Source organism: Lygodium microphyllum, chromosome 15 (assembly GCF_053477565.2).
Source record: "Lygodium microphyllum isolate KBCC chromosome 15, Lygodium_microphyllum_v1.1.10, whole genome shotgun sequence".
Taxonomy (NCBI): domain Eukaryota; kingdom Viridiplantae; phylum Streptophyta; class Polypodiopsida; order Schizaeales; family Lygodiaceae; genus Lygodium; species Lygodium microphyllum.
In genome coordinates, this window is record NC_141149.1 from 99581080 (window position 1) to 99605782 (window position 24703).

Sequence of the window (24703 nt, forward strand, 5' to 3'; positions counted from 1 at the left end):
CTGCAGACTCATGATGACATTAATTATTTAGGCAGACAGCACACCAGATGAATGCACAGCTTGAAGAGCATAACCAATTGATAATATGATAAGGAAAATGCAGATGTCTGTCATGCCAATTAAGGAAGATTGTAACAGAATTAATTTTAAGGTCAACTGATGACCCGCACATGCACATGAAGGACTCCAGCAATGCTCAAGTTTTATCTTCTTTGTTCAAGTATTTCTTTATAAGGAATTGAGGCTAGTACACATTGAAGATACCAAAGCCTTCATCTGAATGCTCAACCTTGAAGAAAAGTGTCAACGCAGAAGGGAAGATGTCTTCAAAAAATTCATCACCAATGCAATCTCCAACACAGCCCATGTCAAGAGCTGATCAGCAGTGGTATTCACAACTTACTCCTAAATATTATTATACAAATGGTGATTTGACTAACTACTATGGCAATACAAGATGTATCAAATCATTCAAGCCAATACGACTTGATTCTTATGCATCGGACCCAACAAGTCCTTGAAGGTAAATGTGACAAACTCCCTTCAGATTTTGTGAGCAAATCTGAAGACCTTGCAAGACCATTGGAACCATATCCACACTTGACTTTCAAAACCCACCCATCCTACCCTTTCCTTCCACTGCACCTTCACTTGTGCACACACCTATTGAAATGCCCACCTAAACACCTTGCACACAAGATACGACACAAGCTATATTCACTAACATAAAGGGACTAGACATCAGACTCACCTCCTAGCCATAGAGCCAATCAAGCTCACCCCCAAGTATGGGAGGCAGTAGTACTACAGGTCATAACTACATCCCGATGTCAAAATATGCGACAATGCAAAGAGACAATAGGGTTTGTGGGGAGAAACACAAAGTGTGTACAGCAAACACTAAGAGAGAAAACAAAACTCAGAAACACAAGAAGAACACGATGATGATGCATTGAATCATGCTATGAGAAGAAAAGTTGATATAACAGAGCCAAAACTCAAAAGATAATTGCACTATTCCGTTTGAATTTGGCAGCAGCACCTATGGGAAATCTGCACAGTGAAGGGATCGAAACACAATCCTCCAAGCAGGTCCAAATATTGACACTAGGTGGAGTATGATGACGCAGATGTAGAGGAAGTCCCCAAGCTGCAAAACACAAATAGTAGAATGCTAACACCTGTGTGGGAGAAGGTTGCTAGATGTGGAGGCAATGCCTAATGATGGCAAACTTAGACTATAGGGGCCTCCTTTGTGCAAAACGCAAGGTAAATGATGATGTCAGCTGGTGGAGACTGTCGCCAAGTGGAGAAAACCCAAAACGCAAGTAGACTAATGCTGCTTGGAGGAGAAGAGAAGTCACCAGCTATCAAATGATGATGCCAGCAAGGTGAAGCCTCCAAATGCAGCCTGAAAGGTAACCTGAACAAGGCACCTAGAGGAGAAGGGGGAGAGTGACCACGAACTGTGATCTCCTTCTATAGGGATATAGGTAGCGATGAAGTGGAGAGGGAAGAGTATCGGAGTGATGGAGGAAGAGAGGTGAAGAATGATTAAAAGTGGGATTAGAATGAATGAAGTGACCACCTATTTATAGGCATAAGCTATTAGAGTGGCGCACCACTGTGTGGGCACCCACTCAAAAAGGGACCAAAATGTGGACACCGCCACTTTTTAGGGCTATCAGTGCGCGAAACCTAACTAAAATGTGTAAACTGAAGAGATGGTTTCTCAACACCCCCTCAGAAGCGAAGAGGAATACAAAGAAGATGTAGAGGATCCCAAAGATCCAAGATTTCCACTTGAAAGGTAGTAGACGCAATGAACTAGAGAACCTGACTTCACCTCGAGAGAGAAGCCACTAGCTCCCAAACTCCATGTTGGAAGGAATTCGAAGGCACTGTCACCAAGTTGTGGCAAAACCTACAGGGTCCCAATCTAGGTGGTCTCTGAAGATCCTAGGTATCAATAGGAGAAATGACTGCTCGAAGACAATCATCCCCAAAGAGGAAATGTTGGGAAAGAACTTCATGATGAGTAGATGTCCCCTCTGAGGGAGGAGATGTAGGGGGCTCCCTCTAAAGCCAAAGAAGAAGCAAGAGCCCTTAAAAGCATATCCCCCTCTACAAGAGAGAGGAAATCTAAAAATTTATGGATCAATTACTCCGAATCATCTGATGACAAAGGAAATACCGTCGAACATGTTGAAGAAGGTATCTGGGGTGTCAAAGATGTCGAAGAACTCCCAAAGGTGACCGCTTGAACCTGAGTAATCAAGGGTGGGAAAAGGTAAGACTGAGCCAAGGGTGGGCAACAATCATTGTCTCTCAATGGAGTGGACTACAAAGCCGAAGTAATGAAAGGTGTTGAACAACCACTATCTCGCAAAGGAGCGGACTATCGAGGGGACAGTATCCAACAATCATTGTCTCTCGAGGGAACAGACTACAAAACCGCGGGTTGTCAAGGTGGCATTCCTAAAACCCTAGAAGTAGAAGCAACCTCCGTAGTGCATTGCGGCAGTCACGAGGAGGTCAAGGTGCCTAATGATCCTCCTAAGGCTCAAAAGCTCTTACTGCCCATCAGATGTATCTTATTGCCTTGAAAATAAAAAATGAAAGCCAATGCAGAAGAAACTCTGTGCTTGCATAGCAGTGTAGGGAGCAAAGGTCCATATTGGCAAGTATTGATAGGGGTTCTCATGAGGCCAAAGAGTACCACCCAATGTTCTATCAATTTGTCTATGAAGAATTCATAGCATCGAAGTGTCAACCTGTAAAGGTAGGGTCAGTGGAAGAGGAAAAGAAGGGTGTATCTGTCTCCCAATGATGCAGCGGAAATGAAGGGGGAAATCAGTAGATGATGCCAAACCCACAACTAGTTTGTGCCTTCTCTAATCAACTAGGTCTTTAGCTTTCTGAGCTCTTGCACTCTGATACCATGTCAAAATATGCGATGATGTACAGAGACAGTAGGGTTTGCAAGGAGAAACACGAAGTGTGTACGGCAAACACTAAGAGAAAAGAAAAACTCAAAAACACAAGAAGACAATGATGATATACTAACTCACACTTGTTGGGGATAAAGGCGCCTCCACCTAGCCGGCCGTGTATTACTACACTGACAGTACCTGCCACTGCACACTGCAGGTGGCGGGCGCCCGTCACAGTCACTTATTCTTTATTCTTTTAGTGAAAGTTTAAATAAAGGAAGGCCCGGCCACACATTGTGGTTGTTGGAGTTCCCACCTTTGAGTCTCTCTCTCCTAGCTCTTGCTCTCCATCTGCCATAGCTCTCACCGCCAAGCTTCTTCCTCCTGGGTTCCACTTCCCTTTCAACGGGTATCAGAGAAAAGGCATTGGAGCTTGCCCGACATTCTCTCCAGCCCGGATTTGAAGAGCTTCAACCCGAACTTCAATGGCAGCCATGGCACCTTCATTTGCAGGTATGTTTTGAACTCCCGCCTCCTCCTCGAGCTACCGGACCTTCATCGGCTTCTTCCCAGGCTGCATTGGAGTCCCCTTGACATTGCCAAGTGCCCCCAAGGCCTGTTGAAGACCCCCCAGCCCCCAAGAACAGCCAGCGCGATTTTCGGCGCATTTTTAGGGGACTAGGCTGACCTGCTCCCGGCATTTCCCTGCTCTTCCCTGGCTTCGTGGCACTCTTAGCAACCTTCCTGAGCATTGTTCAACTCCCCGGCATCAGTGCTTGACTCCCGGTGAGCGATTCGAGTGCTTCCCCTTCAGCCTTTTGCTGTATACACAGTCCCAGGACTGTCAAAACAGGGCAGCACTTGACATTTACTATTTAATGCTTCTTGGCGTTGCCCGTTTGATGCCTATTAATGCCCGATGATGCCCGGATGTTATGGGATGCTATGTCTATGCTTTGGGACTGATATGGAGCAGATTTGAGCACCGTTTGAGCTTCATTTAACACTAAATTGCTTGCTGTAATACAATGGGCTGAAGCTTATTTACTTAGTGTATGCATTGGTTCATGGATACACGGTGCTTCCTGGAGGTTTGAATGATCATACCAATGTGTTTGGAGGTTGTCAAATGCTTCTTTTTGGTTCCGGAATGCTTTTGAGCTTGGATTAAGCTCCGACTTGGTCATTCTTCACTGGCATTTGTCTTCAGTTGGCATGCTTTGGACCAGTTTATGCCTATTGTCACTGCTTGACATTTAGGCTTCTTGCATTTACGCTTTGGTCAAATATGGATGCCACTTGGTTTGCCAATGCTTGACATTTACTTGGAGCTTCATCTTCAGATGTATTTGAGCATTTTGGATCTACTGGGCATTACATTTGGTTGTCAATTACGTGCTCTTTGAATGCTTTCAAGCTTATACTTTGCGAGTCTGAGATAGCTTGGGATTTATGCTCTGGATGTACCCTACTCGGATTTGGCATGTCTGATGCTATGTATTTGATGTATTAGAGCGTTGCTTGCTCTCTTTGCATCTAACTTCACTTCCAGTGGGAGCCTCTTGGTATTTTCGGATGTACACAGAGTCTTATTTACAGATAGCTTGAGCTTATGGAACAGTTACATGCATTTGCTCTCTTGAGAGCTTTATGTCTGCAATTTGTCTGTAGTGGGCTGATTTGATACACCTATTGGGACAGGCACTTATCTCTGTCACAGGTTTGTCAGTTTTGTATGCATCTTGGATGGTTATGTATTGAGCTTCTTGCTCTATCAGTTGTGCTTGTGCTTGGTCTCTTCTCTTACCCCAAGACTCATTACATGCATGACTTCTAGACCTATGAGATGTCTCTTGCCAGAGAGGTGATTGGTTTGACAATTCTTGGTACCTTCTTGCCCCTGGAAACACACTGTTGGATGTATCTTGCTACCTGGCACTTGCAGTGACATATGTATCAGTGATTGCTTCATTTTGGGACAGTTTTACATACTGCTGTCATTTATTATAGCAAGCTGAAATCTGCAGACTTTGAGCACTTCTATGAGGGTAATGCTTACTATTTGATGCTCTCTTGGTCATATTTTGTGGACAGGTGTTTGTCTTGGTGAAATCCACCCTTTCAGCCAGTTTTAGCAATGGTTTTAGAGCATTTTCTGCTAATTGCAGCAATCTGCAATTTTGATTTTTTGCTTTGATTTGGGACAGTATGGCTGGTCATCTGAAAGATACAGCTCTCTTTAACATTGCCAAGTTGGATGGTACCAACTATGGGTATTGGAAGTCCCAAATATGACAGGTTTTGGTGCAGAAGTTACAGATTAAACCCTTGCGTTTCAAGGGTGTTAAACCTGAAGATATGGATGATGATGTTTGGATGGAAGTTGATGACCTATGCAAGTCTACCATTATTTTGTCACTCTCAGAAGAGGTCCATCATAATGTTGTTGAAGATGAAAATCAGAGTGCATGAGATTTATGGGAGAAGATTTAGGAGCTCTATGCGCAGCAGAGTCCTGCATCACAGATGTATTGGCTGAAGCAGTTAATGGACCTTCGCATGAAGGAGGGGATCTCCCTATCATCTCATTTCAGTCAGTTTCATGCTATCATGAAGAGTTTGTTGTCACAGGGTATTGAGTTCAAAGACAACTTGCACCCGTTGTTTCTGCTTGGCACCTTGCATGAATCATGGGATGTCTTCTGTATTGCCATATGCACGAACAAGCTTGATGGGCTGAAAATCAAAGATGTTGAGAGTGCTTTATTGACTGAGGAAAGCAACACGAGAAACAATGATGCTTCCCGCTCTTCACATGCATTGACCATTAGAGGTGGCAGACATGGCAGGCATGATAATGATCGTAAGGGCAGGGACTCTCAGAAGTCCAGGTCCAAGTCACATGGTCGCAATAAGTCCCGTGGACGGAATTTTGATCTTACCTGTCATTATTGTGGGAAAGCAGGACATATTAGGCCGCAGTGCCATAAAATGCGCGATGATAAGCGCAAGGAAAAGGGAAAAGAAAAAGTGCAAGAAAAGTCTTCTAAGCACAGTATTGTACCTACAAAGTCCAATGTGAAGATAGAAGAGGTTAATGTCATGCAGGACACTAATTCAGATGATGATTACATACTTGCAGCTTCTTCATGCAATGCCTTACAAACTTCTAATATACATTCTATGTATGCATAGTGCTGGCTCTTGGATTCGGGTGCATCCTTTCATGTGACACCCTGTAGAGATTGGTTTCATACCTATCGTACCATGTCTGGTTCTATGCATCTTGGTGATGACAAGTCTCTTGACATTGTGGGCATTAGAGATGTTAGGCTGTAGTTTCCTTCTGGCAGTTCTTTTGTTTTGCATAATGTACGCCATGTATCTGCGTTGACTCGCAGCCTTATATCAGCTGGATAGCTTGATGATGCAAGGTATTTTGTGTCTTTTGGAGACTTTGCATGGAAGATTACTCATGGCAGGCTTGTACTTGCAAGAGGTGCCAAGTCTGGCAGCCTCTATCCCTTACTTGTATCTGGAGTTACATTGGATCATGTTTTTTCTGTGGGTTCTATTCCCCATGTATCCCTTTGGCATACTTGTTTGGGGCATATGTCTCTTAAAGGAATGAAAATGCTCCGTGCTTTGCAGTATCTTCCGCCTTTTGACTCTTCGCATTTTGATTCTTGTAATCATTGTTTGTATGGCACGCAGACTAGAAATACGCATAAAAAGTCTGGTAAGAAACGCATGGGTGAGCCCTTGGCTCTTGTGCACTCAGATGTATGTGGGCCCATGCCCTGTCAATCAATTGATGGGGCAAAGTACTTTGTTACTTTCATAAATAATTACTCACGTAAGGTTTGGGGTTATCTCATAAAGAGAAAATCGGATATCTTAGACACATTTCAGCGTTGGCTTGCATTGGCACAGAACCAATCTGGGAAAAGGCTCAAATGCCTAAGGTCAGATAATAGGGGTGAGTATGTATCACATGTTTATAAGCGGGGTATTAAGCGTCAATTGACCGCCCCTTACACCCCACCCCAAAATGGTATGGCTGAACACATGAATAGGACCATTCAGGAAAGGGCCCGTAATATGCTTAGCCAGGCTGGCTTACTGCAACACTTTTGGGCTGAGGCAGTTACTAGTGCAGTGCATCTCATTAACAGGTCGCCTAGCAGTGGCATTGACTTTCAGGTTGCAAAGGAGGTATGGGCAGGCAAGCCCCCCTCTTATGATCATTTGCGTATCTTTGGATGTGAGGCATTTTGCCATGTGCCCAAGGACAAACGCAATAAACTGAATCCTAAAAGTGTCAAACGCATTTTCATTGGCTATGGAGATGCAGGAGAGATGGGTTACCGTCTATGGGATCCGCAAGCGCGAAAAGTGATCCGCAGCCATGATGTCATCTTTCATGAGGACAAAATGCATATGCAGCCTGAGAAAGTGGTTGAGGTACGTAGAGTTATCTTTCAGAAGAAGCCACCTGCTCCCATTCAGCCCGCTCCACAGCGAGCTAGACAACATGCAGCATCACCTGATGCTCATGGCCCAGATGCTAGACATGCTGATGTTAGACAGGATGTCGATCAGGCAGCAGAGCCTAGGTTGAGACGTTCTACTAGAGATAGACGACTTCCTGACCGTTTTGCGCCCTCTATGGATTTTGTACTGGTTATAGATGCAGGAGAGCCTCTCACTTATGATGAGGCTAGGCACAAGGGTGATTGTCACTCTTGGGAGAGGGCTATGCAATCTGAGCTTGACTCATTGTACAAAAATCAAACTTGGGATTTGGTTTCCTTGCCTCAGGGTAAGAAGGCTTTGCCATGCAAGTGGGTGTACAAGCTGAAAAGTACCCCTGGATACCCCAAGCCGGCATACAAGGCTCGATTGGTTGGTAAGGGTTTTAAGCAGGAGTATGGTGTTGACTTTGATAAAGTCTTTTCTCCTGTGGTCAAGATGACCACCCTACGCTTAGTCTTGGCCTTGGTTGCACAACTTGATTTGGACTTGTACCAGATGGATGTCAAGACAGCTTTTCTACATGGGGACTTACATGATGAGATTTACATGGAGCAGCCTAAGGGCTTTGCAGACCCTGGCAGAGAACACCTAGTGTGCAAGCTAAAGAAGAGTCTATATGGCTTGAAGCAAGCACATAGAAAATGGTACCATAAGTTTGATACATTCATGCAGTCACAGGGCTACAGCCGCAATGCTATGGATCCGTGCTTGTACACGAAGAAAGCCCGTGACGGTTCTTTACTGATTTTGTTACTCTATGTGGATGACATGCTTTTAGCAGCGACAGCTCATTAGGAGCTAGATGCTCTTAAGGCTTAGCTCGAGAAGAGCTTTGAGACGAAAGATCTGGGACAGGCATCTCATATACTTGGTATACGCATTATGCGCGATAGATCTCAGGGACTACTCTATCTGTCCATTACCTTCTCATGTGAAGGTTTCACAGGCCAATTGTCCACATACGGATGAGCAAAGGGCCGAGGTGGCTAAAATTCCCTATGCATCAGCCGTGGACAGTCTTATGTATGCCATGATAGCCACTCGTCCAGATATTGCTTTTGCAGTTGGGGTTGTGGCACGTTATATGGCTACACCTAGCAAGAAACATTGGGATGATGTGAAGGGTATCATGAGGTACCTGAAGGGCATAGCAGATATATGTCTTTGTTATGGCAGTCAGGATACAGGAGTCGTGGGGTACACTGACTCTGATTATGCAAGACATGCAGATAGTAGGAAGTCCACTTCTGGCTATGTGTTCACTTATGTTGGAGGGGCTATCTCTTGGATGTCTTGGGCGCAGAAGTGTACGGCCCTTTCTACTATAGAGATTGAGTATATTGCAGCCACAGAGGCTTACAAGGAGGCTATCTAGTTAGGCCATTTGATTGCTAACCTTGGTATGACATATGCTATGCCTACACTGCATTCGGATTGTATGAGTGCCATTCAGTTGGCCAAAAATCCAATCTTCCATGCGAAGACGAAACATATTGAGGTGAGATATCACTTCATTCGCGAGGTTGTTGAGGACAGGTCTGTTGACCTTGTCAAGATTCCGACTGAGCAGAATCCTACAGACTTGCTCACGAAGAGCCTCACTAACGAGCGCTTTGCCTTGCTCAAGAGATTGATGGGCATTACATGAGATGATGTCTTTTTCCTCATCATGTTGCACATATGTACATGTTATACTATCATTTCTTTTTTCTCTCACTGGGGTAGATTCGCCTTTAAGTGGGAGGTTATTGGGGATAAATGCGCCTCCACCTAGCCACCCGTGTATTACTACACTGACAGTACCCACCACTGCACATTGCAGGTGGCGGGCACCCATCACAGTCACTTATTCTTTATTCTTTTAGTGACAGTTTGAATAAAGGAAGGCTCAGCCACACATTGTGGTTGTTGGAGTTCCCACTTTTGAGTCTCTCCCTCTTGGCTCTTGCTCTCCATCCGCCATAGCTCTCACCGCCAAGCTTCTTCCTCCTGGGTTCCACTTTCCTTTCAACACTATGAGAAGAAAAGCTAATACAACGGAGCCAAAGCTCAAAAGATAATTACACTGTCCTATCTGAATCACGCGGCAATACCTATAGAAAATTTGCAAAGTGAAGGGACTGAAAATGCGAATCCCAAAGAGTGTCAAAGCTATCAAATGCAAGGAAAGTAGCCAAATACTAATGCTAGGTGAAAACGATGACACTAGATATAGAGAAAGTCCCCACACTGCAAAATGCAAATAGTAAAATGTGTCACCAAATGTGGAGGCAATGCGTGATGATGGCATACGCAAACTATAGGGACCTCCTTTGTGCAAAACGCAAGGTAGATGATGACATTAGCTAGTGGAGGTTGCCGCCAAGTGGAAAAGACCCAAAACACAAGCAAACTGATGCCACTTGGTGGAGAAGAGGTCGCCAGCTATCAAATGATGATGCTAGTAGGGTGAAGCCTCCAAACGCAACTTGAAAGGTAACAGGAACAAGGTGCCTAAAGAAGAAGAGAAAGGGTGACCAAAAATCCACACCATCCCAGTGTGTAGTTGCATTGGCTTATGGGCCAAGAGTCCAAGAGTGGTGATCATGCAACAATCTACACAATAGGGCCTCAAGTCCTATAAATAGGGCTCAATTGCCCCAATCCCAAAGTGTCCTTAGTGCATTTGCACTAAGTCACTTCGTGACCACTATGACCAATGCTACTAGCACCCATATGAATGTCCTAAGATACAACACTTCACCCCTTATGAATGATTGTTATCCTCAATAATATCCTCAAGGGAGTCCAAGCAGTCACCCCAAAGAAGAGAAGGCATCAGACAAAGGGTGCTCATCGGCTGCCTAGTGGCCTACCAAGCCCTACAAAGGCAGATGGAACCACATTGAACCTTTTTTTTTCTTTGAAAAGTTAGCTTTATGGGTAGCAGTCGATTAAGTATAACAGTGATCCAGAAGATGGGAGTAGAGATGGCATACCCAACACATCACAAAACAATACAAGCTTACCCATCTACTCGAGGATGTCAGTGACAAGGAAAAGGTGATGAAGTATCATGTGAAGAAGGATGGTGGTGTAATCCACCAGTGGAAATAGCTTAGGATCCGTCCAATGGTATTCTACACAATGGGATGCATAGTATGCTACATGATAAAGAATGCTCATACAATAGGTGCCACTTGGACAGTGTCTCTCATGGAGAGATTGTTCACTTGCCCAAGCATCCTAGTACAAAGATGATGAAATCATTCAATACATAGAGAAAGGTATAACAAAGAGGGGAGAAGCTGATATCGAAGAGAAGTGCTGAAACCTATAGAATACCATGAAGGGTAGGAACCCCCTCTCAACCTAGATGTTGATGCCAAAGAAGGAAGAGGAGCCTGATGATATCAGTCTTTGTGTGGTACCAATAATCATGTGGATGATGTTATGTACGTAAAGACCTAGAGTGTGGAAACCTAGAAATAAGCTAGTCCAACTTAAATGGAATATTATTGTTTCTTTATGCTCCAACCAGAGATATTTGTCCTAATCTCGAAATAAGACTTAACGGGTTGCTTTTGGTGACTCGGCCATAACATCGGAATTTTTCCCTTTCGCCATTAACTTTTTCGATTTTAATGATGCCTTATACTAAGGAGAAACAACTTTTTTTTAAAACTTAATCCTAAAATACTTGCTTGGAACGAACCCTATAGAATACCAAGAAGAGTAGGAATCCCCTCTCAACCTGGATGTTGATGCCAAAGAAGGAAGAGGAGCCTGATGATGTCAGTCTTTGTGTGGTGCCGATAATCATGTGGATGAAGTTATGTACGTAAAGACCTAAAGTATGGAAACCTAGAAATAAGCTAGCCCAACTTAAATGGAATATTATTGCTTCTGTATGCTTCAACTAGAGATATTTTTCCTAATCTCGAAAGAAGACTTAACGGATTGCTTTTGGTGACTCGCCCATACCATCGGAATTTTGCCCTTTTGCCATTAACTTTTTCGATTTTAATGCTGCCTTATACTAAGAAAAAACAACTTTTTTTAAAAACTTAATCCTAAAATACTTGCTTAGAATTTAGGCATTTGTGATTTAACCGAATTAAGTTATGAAGATGATGAAGCATCCCTACTAGAAGAACAAGGACACAAGTCACCACCATGATAGCATCAAGAGAGATGCTGCACAATCTGCCACGAGAGGGGAAGCCTCCATGCTGGTAGAAGAGCAAAACTCGAAGTAGATGGAACCATGAAATGAACGACGTGCAACTCCTATCTCGGGCTCAAGAAGGGCTCGTGCAAACTTGCATGTGAGCCCTACACCAAAATACGAAACCCTTCAAAAGAGATCAAAATTTGCAAGCACAGAGGTAAGTAGTGAGATGATCCAAAAAACAAAACTGAAAGTAAAGGAAAGCAAAGCTAAGTGCAATGCAATGAGTATTAAGTATGCAGAAAAGTCCAAAAAGAGAAAGGCTAAAGTGTGTAGCCACCATTGTGTACGATGAGGGGAAGAAGGTCCTAAAAGGTGCAATGTATACACTAGGAATGAATGCATAACGTCCAATAGGGAAGCCACTAGTAGGCCAATCAGCTAATCCTTTAGGAGTAGTGAAAGATATAGGCTGCTGAAGCTATCCGCATGCCACATGTCCAATAGCCACTAGGGCAAATGATGCAACAATGGAAGGCATAGCCCCACTCGACTCACCATTCCAAGTGGAGGTAGTCGCAAAAGTCTATTATGGTCTTCTAGGTGGGCATCCTTAGGCCTTGGTACAACTCCTTGTCCACATGGCACAACCTCTGGCAATGTGTATAAAACCTATTTTTTCTTAGGAATTTGCTATCAAAGGGTTTGTGTTTCTTTGGTTCCATCAAATAAAGGGGTGTGACCCTTAGTTTGGCTTAACTTCGCATCTTGCGAGTTCTTGCCACTGTTGGTTTTCCCTCCCGAAGAAGAGACAACCAACCCTCGCCTCTCTAAATGGATGTGTGTGGATAACTTTTTTTGGACTTCATCGTGTAGCCTCGCATAACACAAGAACTAGCACTCAAACTCGTAGGTCGGCAATCTAGGTAGTGAGATAATGTGCTGAATAAAATGAAAGTATTTGTCGGGCAAATTATTCAAGAAGAACATGACCTGATCACCATTTGACTCTGGGGAGCCAATAGTGACAAATTCAACAAGTAACTGCCAATATTCGGCCAACTTGACTTTCAAGTCATCCCCTTTCTTAATGGAAAACTCTTGAAGCTCAAAATTGAGATTGATACGTTGAGTGCGATCTCGTGCCACATAGCGGTCAATGAGATGACTCCAATGCTCAAATGCGAGGGAAAAATGCTATAATTGTGAGTGGAATTCAAGAAGCACTGGGGAAGCAACCCTTGCATTAACTCAACATTTGTCCTAGGCATTGTGGGCTCTCCATTGACAGATGCACTCAGGGTAAACTAAGCGAGGGTTCCTGACATAGGCTCAATACCAATGACAATGTCCCAATGACCCTGAGATTCAAGCACTTGTTGCATGAAGTTCAACCAAGTGGTAAAATTTGACACCCATTAAAACAAGTTTTATCCATGAAGGCATTATTGGCCGTTGCAACAAGAGTGACAGTGCTAGGAGATGGAGAAGATGTATAATGGGAATAGGGTGGATAGGGGGAATATGGTGGAGGAGTGGAGTATACTTGGAAAAAAATCCCAGAGTGCGCACCATACAGATGAGAAGTGTGCTCAGCGAATCTAAATGTGGGCATGGGAGGATTGGGTATAGGCATGGTAACCACCTAAGGAGCCCCAAGGAGCAAGGATGAAGACATGTGGAGCAGAGGATCGAAATCCTTGCGTTCGAGTGACCCAAGGGATGTGTGACGACACTCCATAAGTAGAGAATGGATATCCCTCCATCTAAAAGGTTGTGTGTGTGTGTGTGTGTGTGTGTGTGTGTGTGTGGTGGTGCCGGGGGGGAAGGGGGGGGGGGGGGGGGGGGGTGGGGGGAGGGGGGGGTTTTGTGTTGTGAGTGTCCAGGGGTAGTGAGAGGAATGTCCATCACAACCATCCCATAGTATAAGGATGTGGTAAAGTGAAGATATGTGGAAGGTACACTACTAAAGGGTGGCCTTCCCTCTAGCAATGCACCAAGAGGTGGAGTGAATGAAGGATGGGTAGATTGTGCTATGGGGAAAGAGAAAATGCTAGGAGAGAAGATGGAAGATCCAACACCTAGTGTGTGCATTAAGTAAAAGCGGAGTATAATCCAAGATTTTGGAATGAAGATATGAGTAGATCAAACTGTGGAAAAGATAATGGCGGGATGGGAGGGAGTTAGAAAGTGTGGTTTACTTGCTCAAATGAAACAGATGATAGAGATATACCTAATGAAGGGTATCTCCTTCGAGTATCTCCTCTATTGAAGTTAACATATTGAGAACCATCTAGATCTCACACACCAAAAGGAGAAACAAAAGAGGGTTTTGGCTCATACAACTCAAAAGGATTATATGAACTTAATATAAGGCCTGGCTGTGATGAAGGAGATAGATCGCCAGACACACCAAATGTGATGGTCCCTCCGAGATCAAAGAGATGGACGCTCTTACCAATCAGTCTAGACAAAGTAGCACCACTCGTTGGAGGGGTGTAAATCTAACTATACATGATGCGCAAGTACTCCTCAAACTTCTCATCTGTAAGGTAGCAGTCAAATCAAAGCTTTGCAAAGCAAAGTAAAACATGACTAAAACATGAAGAAGAAGATGGTAAAGGTGAAGGTGTGTCTATCTCCTCCTTGAGACCATAATGTCTTCTCAGAGCCTCCAATGATGGAGAAGCCTGATAGGGCATCATAGAATCCGTAGAAGAAGGTGCATGAGACACAATGAGTCAAAATCGAGTCAAGTGTGAGTCTTGCACAAAGACTAGCCTCCACAATCACCACAGGATAATCTTTAGAAGAGCACCAGCTCTGATGCCATGTGAGGATATGCTAGGGTTTGCACTAAGGAAACACAATATGTACGATCAAGACCAAAACACAAAGTCTCAACTAATGACAAGCAAAACTCAAACCCTAAACATAAAATGTAAAATGCAAATGTAAAACTCAAAGCTCAAACACAGAGACAAACACAAAGAGAAGAAACTATAAAGTGAATGAATATTGTAAATTAATATAAGAATGTACAAAATGTCCAAGGGCACAACAATGAGTGTCAAAGAGTGACATCCACCGAAGACTAATCCCAAGTGTTGCGACCACCAATCAGAGTGTGGAAGATGAGAAAAACACCAAACGCTAATCACCAAAGGGTCAGAGGATTGAGATGATAGCAATGGATGATGCCTAATGCAATGGGCAACAATAGAAACTTGTAAATGCAGCAATGATGCAGCCACCAAGAGGATGGAGATGTTTGCCAGCTGCCGCCAAGTGATATAAGAAGCCAACTCTGACAATCGAAGTCACTTGGAGCTAGGAAGGGCTGCCACCAACTATCACTTGTCTGATGGAGTGTTGAACGCAACCAAGAGGAGGCAGTCTCTGAGCTAGCCATGGTGTATGGACCAAATGCAGCAAAGGAGTGAGAACTACACAAAAGGGATTAGATTGAATGGTAAGCAGCCTGTCTATTTATAGATGTTGAAGGGTGCTCCATAAATTAGGGTTTTGGGGGACCACTGAATGAAACTGTCTCAAACCACACACCAATCTTGTGTTTCTCATTAATTAAGCATGTTTTGGGGCTATTTAAAGATGCTAGTCAATTGCAAAGCGTATTTTGGCTCAAGAGGCCTCTCTTGGATGATCACTTGGATTCCCTTGGTTGGATAGCCATCGCCTCTATAGTCTTGCTAGGCAATCGGGCACTCGACGTGCACCCTTTGTCTAATGCCTTTGCTACTTTAGGGTGGGACGCCTTGAGATAAAATGGGCTTCTTGGTTCTAGTTTTGGGCCTGAGAGGGGCTGTTGAGCTAAAAATGCATCACATACTAATTAGCTCTTTAAAACAGCCCCAAAACATATACATTACTAAAAGTTTCATCAAACGAGGAGAGGTCCTAAAGAGTTTGTGTGTCCCACATGAAAAATTCTAATTTGGGAGGATCCTTCTACATCTATAAATAGACAAGCTGCCCGCAATTCAATGCATCCTTGTCTTATAGGTTTCGGCCATCAGCCCTCTCCCACTAGCTATCCAGTCCTCAACGAATGCTATTACATGGTCTGTAGATGTCACCCAACCTCCCATTACTGTCGGTGATCAACTGCCATCATCTTCAAGTAGTTGCATTGCTGCATTTACTAGTTCCAACCCTAAAGACTGTTGTGTTCTAGTTTCCAGCCTGCTGCCCTTTCATTTCCAACATCAGCCTTATTTGCATTTGCATCTACAGCAGGTCGCTTTTGTGTTTTCAGCACTTTTCTTTATCAGCCTCTGCTTCGACTGGTGGTTACTGCACTTGAGATCCATCTCTAGTGGACAACACATATCAACACCTCTCTTAGCCCCCTCCCATGAGAGCCACCAGCTGTTGGACAGCTCTGCTCTTGAGCATTCTATGCATTCCCTCATTCATTTACAACATTGATTCATTCACTTCAGAGTTCTCTTTCTTCTCTATTTGTGTTTAAGTTTTTTTGTTTTGTGCTTTTGAAGCTTGTGTTTAGGGTTTATGTTTATTGCATTACTATTTGAGTTATTGTGTTTTAGTCATTTCATACATTCTATGTTTTCTCTATACAAACCCTAGCATATCTTCACACTTGGAGGGGCGGGATCCAGCCTAGGAGGGGCATTGATACCCATATTATTGTATGAGTATTATTGTATGCAGATGACATAGTCATCATCTCTAGAACATCAAAGGAATTGCAACGCCACATAGATACACTACAAGCCTTCTATCAAGACGGGGATCTCACAATGAACCTTGGGAAAACCAAGGTTATGGTGTTTAATGCCTCCATCCAATGGATTCAGCAATCAATACCCTCTTTCACATATGGAGAGGAGACCGTGGAAGTGGTCCAAAGGTATGTTTACTTGGGAATTACATTTTCATGACCAAGGCACTTTGATGAGGGCAGCGAAAGATAGATTGACACAAGGCTATGCAGCCCTAGGGTCGCTAGAGAGCTAGTGCACACGCATACAGTTTGAGGAGCCTCGGATGAAGCACTGGCTCTTCGACATTTTGGTGACACCAGCACTTCTATATGGGGATCAAGCCTCTATCATGTGAGAAGAGCCACACAAGATCAACCACTACCCAAGGGAGAGGAGATATATAAGGGATGGGACTAGACGAAGAGACCGCTAGTATTAATGATTTCATGAAAGATCTAGGTAGCCCTTTCTACCACATGAGATCATCAGAGCAGGGATGGGAGCACCATCCATAGTGGCAGAGACCCTTTTCCAAACAATGACTTTCTTGCATACCCTCTAAAACTTGCTGAGACACAAATAATCCTGGTTTGCACTAGATTCGTCTAGACAGCTAGCATTACGGGGGGATACTAAGTGTCGGTATGCTCGGTGTTACACTTATTGTGTTCCTCCTAAGTTCTAGTGTGAACACTCTCTTATCCACGAGCACTTTTTACTTTCTAGCTACAAAAGGGTTTTTTCCCCATGTGAACACTCATCAGTGAGTGTGGTACTTAATACCTTAGGGATTGTACTTTCTTATCATTCTCACATCGTGGATGTGACATTCTAGCACTCTCTTGTCTCTTGTTGTTCACTTGCTCATTGTCTATATGTGTGTGTGCACACGCTTGCTAAAACCTAACCTAACAATGGTATCAGAGCATATCTCTTTTCAGCCGCTGCCACCACCGACTTAGGCGCCATTGTCAATGGAGTCTTGAACTCAATGTCTACTGCTCCTCATGTATCTGCTACCCTTTGAGCATCCACTAAACTAATCACTCCAACATGCTCTAGTTCTCATCTTGATTGCACAATCCTCCAAGTGAGGACCAACATTCTAAGCAGTCTACTCGTCAACTTAGTCAATGCTGCCTACTCATCAAACAACCCTAGTCACATACAGTCCTGCCTTACATGCTAACAACCTACATCGAACATGACAATTGCCAACGGCAACCAATAGCCTATGTTTGTTTTCTACCCATCGCCATCATCTGACCTACCTACGCCCAACACTTCCATTCAAACCTCCGACATGCAACACACATTCCAAGACTCAGCTGAAGGGCTCATCAGCTCTGCCATGTCATGCACCTAACGACTTGTTCCTCTTCCACAATCTCGACATTAAAATTTTAATATTTAATCATAACCTTGTTATTGCTTAACCTTAGTCAACATTAGATTCCTATCCATGTGCAACCTCTTAACAAGCACAAAAATTTGGGATTTGGCAACAGCCATCAATTTTTGCCAAATTTTTTCAAAAAAATTGGGGCTTTTGCCTTAAAAACCCAAATTCCATCCAATGGATGCAAGTCGATTACATTGTGTATGGATCGAAGGGGGGAATACATATCATGAGAGTTTTAACTCCTTTTTTGCTGAAAGAGGCATTACACATCAATGTACTATGCTTACACACCTCAAGAAAAGAGTGTGGCTGAAGGAAAAATTGTACTTTGATGGAAATGGCACGTTTTATGCTTTGACACAATAAGCTGCCCCCAATAGTTTTGCTTGATGCTATTATGTGTGCACTATATGTGCTAAATTGTAGCCCCACTAAATCTTTGGCTAATTGTTCACCTTATCAAGCTTCAAATTGCCGAAAACTAGTAGTGTTCATGTCTTTGGTTGTTTGGCATATGCTTTGGTGCCACAGCCACAAAGACATAAATTGAAAGACTGTCAAATTCATTTTTATTGGTTACAATGCAGAAAGTGAAGGGTACCACTTGTACCAACCCTCCACAAACAAGATTTTTGTTAGTATAGATGTGATATTCATCAAACATCTTGATCAGCCCTTCATGGACTACAAAGATCAGCCCAACATGGGGCCTATGGACATGTGTGACAATTTATTGCCATTGTTTGAGCAAGTGCATCTAATTTTGGTCAATTTTGACAATCTATTAAGGGTTTACAGCAGCAAAACCAGCAACAAACACATGCTGAACAGCAGCCTATTTTTCAGCCCATTGATCAAGGCATTGCTAATGATGAAGTGACTGATGAGAGGGCTACTATTTGGGAAGCTAAAACAGTCCCTAGAGGGTTGTTCGATACATTAAAGGACAGCAAGCAATCCGTTCCAATTCCTAGTAGGACTAGAGCAGCCACTCGGCATGCACAAGGTAACTTAGTTGCGCAGGCACTCGTAGCTACTGTAGGGAATGAAGGGCCACCATGCCTTTTGTACATACTCGGGTGTGAACACACCCGCACTTGTACTTTACATATAACTATCACAAAAACCTAAAATATGTACAACTCATTGTACCCACACATCGTGCATCTCTCTTTTTTTTCGTGAAGATAATTGAATTAGATAGTGAATAGTTACATCAGACCATCAGGTCAACATTCTCTCTGTATCTCTTACTTTCTATTACATGAGACCATCAGATCAGCATACTTGTCTCTCTCTCTCTGTGTAACTAATATTTACATGAGGCCTACAGGCTCTCAAAACAACCAGAAAAACCTATTACATGAACAGTACTAATAGATCACACCGAAGGAACAGCTGGAGTAGAGCGAACAATCGCCAACCAAGGAGCAGCGATATTCGAAAGAACCAAGTCCCCCCCCCCCCCCCCCCGGGTTGCTGCAGAGTCAGCAAGCTGTGCCTGGATGATCAGTGAGGAGAAGAGAGAGGAGGAGGAAGAAAGGGAGAAGAAGAAGAGATAGAGGAGAAGAGAAGAAGAGAAGGAGAGAGAGAAGAGAGAGAAGAGGAAGAAGGGAGAGAGGGAAGAGAAGAAGAAGAGAGAGGGAGAAGAAGAAGAGATAGAGGAGAAGAGAAGAGAAGGAGAGAGAGAAGAGAGAGAGGAGGAAGAAGGGAGAGAGGGAAGAGAAGAAGAAGAGATAGAGGAGAGGGAGAGGCATTGGGATTTACGACCAGAGCCCCTAACACTTTTCCACACACACGAGCCACATACCCATGGATGCCCGATGCTGAATCAAAAATAAAGGCATTGCGAGTACGCCATATATGCCACAGGGCTGTCCATCTAAGGAAATCAAATAGGCAACAACAATCTAAACTCAAAGAGGGCATAGAAGACATATTTCCCATAATCCAGGAATGAACTGATAGGCGGTGCTGAGTCACTGAGGCCCACACATGGGAAATGAAATTCCAGATCTGTCGCGCAATAGGTTAGGAGAGAAAGAGGGGAAGCAATGTCTCATCACACATAGTGCAGAAAACACAATGCCCAGCAGAGATCTTTCAGGCACGGAGCACTTCTCCCGTAGGTAGACCCTCAATGAGCAATCGCCACATGAAGACTTTTTCCTGATACGGGACCTTAGACTTCCAAAACTGGATAAATCTTTTCCGCCACTTCTTTTTACTGTCCCTATGATGCCATAACCTATTCACTTTCCCCGTGACCCATCTCTTGGCTTCCACCATCTAATGATATATCTGATTAGCTGACCTTTTCCCAAAATCATCAGGGAAGCACAAATATCCAATCATGCCAAGGATCCAAAGGCTATAACAGAGGCAAAGGAAAGAACCTCTAAAGACTGTCCTGTATGGACGACCAAATGTCCCTATATCCATGAGGCACCCTAAAGTACTGATGAAACGCCTAGAGGAATAAAGACGGGGTTGCCCAGGAATAACCCCATCACGGACTGTCTTCAACCCCAACCTAGCCATCCGATTGAACTTGTCTCGCTGCAAATCTTTTTGTGGCCAATCCAACAACTTTGAGGAAGCCAGTATTTCGTCTTGCATCAAATTTTCCTCTTTACGAATATCCGGGGGATGCCAAACTGCAAAATGAAGCAACTCTTGTCAGGAAGCTATCAAATGAGAAAGAAGAAAAGATTGGGAGACCTTTAAAGGCCTCGTAGAATTAAGTGCATGCTACCAAGAAGTGTGAATAACCGTGCTACCATGAGAGATGCCAGTCTTTTCTATGAAGAATTTGGCATGTCTTACCAAGGATGACACTGAATACATAGACTCTACAACAGGGGTAGCCTCAAAATCGTGCATCTCTCTCTCTCTCTCTCTCTCTCTCTCTCTCTCTCTCTCTCTCTCTCTCTCTCTCTCTCTCTCTCTCTCCCCCCGGCAATGGCTGATCTTGCGTGGTGTGGTTCGCCTCTACCATACACGGCGAACCACACCACACAAGATCAACCATTGCCCAAAGGGGAGGAGAGATACAAAGGATGATGATCTTCCAGCTGATTAGGAGTAAACCATCAATACCACACGAGATCGTGAGGGCCGAATTGGGAGCACCACCTATAGTGGTAGAGGCCCTATCCCAAACAGTGACCTTCCTGCACAGGCTTTGGAGCCTACTTCGACACAGATACTCTCGCCTCGCACTGGAATCATCCAAACAACTCGCATCGCAAGGGGACATTGAATGCTGGTACACCTGTACTCACGCCTCGCTACAACTGCATGGGCTACACATGGATCACCTCCCCCCCCCCCCCCCTACAATATAGTCTGGACTGGCCACACCTGAAGATTAGTTGGGAGGAGTTGAACCGCGTCATCAGGGCAGATATTGTTCAGCTACACACCGCCAAGACATGGGTGTTACTGGCCGAGGATCTAGGGAAGAAAACGGCCTTCTATCGAGAGCACCTCCTATGCCTCACAACTGACGGCTTCATTATACGCTCGAGATACATGGATGTACACCTGTCCCATGGGATCCAAAGTGCCATCGGGCAACTCCCTACGTCATCACACCAGCTACGAATCGAGACAGGCAAATACGAAGCAGACTCTCTCCCACCAGAGGACAGGACCTGCCAACTCTGCCAATTGGAGCCAGAGACAGAAGAACATTACATATGTAGATGCCCAGTGTACTACGAGATCGGAGGCTGCCTCCATTGTCCCAAAAACTAGACTTCCCTGACCAGAAATGCCTCGGGCTCTCCCTCCTGGAGTTATGCTAACATAGGGACCACCTTCTACGAGTCCATGACCAAACAACCGGAAATACGCAGCAATGCACCCTCCAAGAGTTCTACAAACCCTCGGCCAGCCCCTCTACAACGAGGACTGCAGCCAACCGACCAGTGGCCCCACTCCAAGGAGTCACCTTGGATAGAGCTATAGAGAGAGGCAGAGCTCGCCGCCCTAACCCAGCAAGCCCACGCCCCCACAAGAGACATCACCTACAGATACAGCAGATACTACAACGCCACCGGGGAACCATACCCCGCCGCTTCAACCTCTCCATGCTAGACAGGCCCATGTGGGACATCTTAAGATGACCACGCTCCATGAGCAGTTTCACACTACACTTGAAGTGCATCTAGATTGTATCGAGTCTGTATACCATTTTGTACCTACTCACCTAGTTCACCATAACATCAGATAGTAGCTTTACTGGGACTTGGAAAACTTCCCAAACATTTTGTATGTAACCTTTTGGTCTCATAGGCCAACTTGGCCTTTTGTAGACATTAATATAACTTTCTTTCTTTCTTTCTCTCTCCACCATTGCCATCGCTGAACATCGTATCTCCACTACGCACCCGTTACTTGGAACTAGTATCAAAGCTGAAGGTTATCGCAACTGCGCTTCTGGGAGCTAGTCCGAGCTATGCCAACAATAGGTCGTCAGTTTGAGTCAAGTGCAGGGTGCAGGCACAAGTCATAGGTCACGAGGAGCTGTCCAGCAAGCAGGCGACAGCCTTTCTAATCAGTTGCAACCAGCACAGGTCATGTGCAAGTTACAAGGCAGTCATGCCAAGTCGACACAAGTCGCATGCAGCCATTGACAATCAACCCTTTTTTTTTCCTAAAGAAATCACATTTTTTTTTAAATGTTTATCCTTTATTAAAATCCAGCGGGCTGTCATGCACATATAAGCACAGTTTGACAAATCTGAGAGATTGGGCATGCATTTACCCCAGCAATTGGGGCTTTTGGCATATGCTTGAAGATTTTACTCGGCTGAGTGAAATTTGTGGAATTTGCACACATTCAAGTCTCAAAAATTAGGGCTTTTCATGTAATTGTGGAAATTGCATTGGGACATGTACAATTTCTTGAAATTTGACACATTGGACCTTGCACAATTTGGGGCTTTTGCAAAATTTGTGTCAAGTTTGTTCTTGGTATGTACTTGCAAAGCAATTTCTATGCGAATTGGGAACACTGGACCCTAGACAAATTTGGGGCTTTTGCAAAATTTGTGAAATTTTGGCAAAATTGGCTTGTGAATCTACTTGGGAGTTATGTTTGATATAATTTGAGCAGTTTGAGAGAAGAAATTTTAGGGCTTTTGACCATGTGAGTCAAATTTGTGCCCGTGGATGCATTCGGAGCAGAAATTGCAACTAAAACTTGGGCCTTTCCCATGCAGTTGATGTATTAGCCCATGGCACAACTGCAATTACTTGTGGTGTGCTGTAGCACACATTTTATGACTCTGAAAATTGACTTGCAGATCTGAAATTTCTGCAATTATTGATTTTTCCATTGCTGGTTGGTACTTGCTTTGTACCTTGGTCGTTTGTCTGATAGTTGGGTTCACATTTGTTGACTTTTGAGTCACTTTTGAGCTGTAAATCATGGCTGGAAGCAGTGATAGCTGCAATCTTTTGCACATTAAGAAGCTTGAGGGTGCACACAACTTTGCTATATGGTAGAAGCAGTATTATAATGTCTTGGTGCAAAAGAAACAGGTGAAGCCCATAAAGACAAAAGGGATAAAACCAGCAACCATGAATCCAGATGAGTGGGATGAGTTAGATGAGCTTGCATGCTCTACCATAGAGGATTCAATGTCAAACACTTTGCTCTTCAATATAGAGAAATTGAAATCTGCTTATGATATGTGGCAAAGACTTGAGGAATTATGTGCTCAAAAAAGGGCAGCAAGCAAAGTTTATTGGTTGAAAAATTTAATGGACCTTTGTATGAAGGAGAGTACAGCCATGTCTATACATTTAAATGAAATTAACTCTATTTTCAGCAATGTTGCAACAGAGTACAATGGAGTGCAAAACAAGAATGAGCAAGGACAAAGCTGAGAGTAAGAGTGAGGGAATCGAGGATGAGTGTACCAGTGTGTTACAGTACACAAAGAATAAAAATGTATTTAAAGAGTATCTTCACACCCTTAAGTCTATACACACGGGATTAATGGGAGTTTACACCCAAACTTACACCCAACAACCTCCCTTAAAGGCCTGAAGTGGTACCTTTAAGCTATCCAACTCCCACTAGTCAAATGCAATGCTCATGCTGAGCCTTTGCAAGGCTTTTAGTGAGAACATCTACAGGGTTATCTTGGATTTTGACCTTGGTCAGTGTGACAAGACCATTATCCAAAACCTGTCGAATGAAGTGATACGGAACATCTATGTGTTTGGTACGTGCATGAAACATGCCATTCTTAGCTAGACATACTACACTCTAGCTATCACAACCAAGCACTAGAGGACATGAAGAAAGACCAAAATCCTTGACCAAATGGCCAAGCCAAATAGCTTCCTTAAAAGCTTCTGTGGCTAAAATATATTCACCTTCTATAGTGCTCAGTGCTATAGTTTTCTATAGCCTTGAACACCAAGAAATAGTCCCACCAACCAAAGTAAAGGCATATCCATCCACTAGTAGATTTTGGAGTGTCGAGATCTCCTGCCATGTCTGATCATAGAATCCCTGCAACTCTAGTGTACCCTTTCCATAGCATATACACTTGTCTTGTATAGCTCTTAAGTATCTAAAGATACATTTCACTACTTCCCAATGTGGTTTGCTAGGGTTAGACATGAATCTACTAACAAACTCCCACTTCATGAGTAATGTCAGGATGTAACAATGGCATACATCAAAGAACCACAAGTTGATGCATAAGGTATGACCTTCATAGCAGTAGCAGCTGCATCATCTTTTGGGCAATCAACTTTACTAAGCTTTGTATATGGCGGTAAAGGCACACCAAGAGGCTTAGCATCAGCCATATTAAATCCGTCAACTACTTTGCTGATCTACTTGTCCTGTGAGAGAAACAACAAGTGCTGCCCTCTATCTCTTTTAATACGAATGCCCAAAATGTGTCCA

The 24703-nt window shown here is 43.8% G+C and overlaps 1 protein-coding gene across 11 annotated transcripts in view; it reads right to left on the bottom strand.

The window, feature by feature from the left end:
- The window catches only part of XRCC2 (homolog of X-ray repair cross complementing 2 (XRCC2)), a 145738-nt gene that overhangs the window by 86447 nt on the left and 34588 nt on the right, over positions 1-24703 (bottom strand). The gene's annotated exons all lie outside the window — the stretch shown is intronic.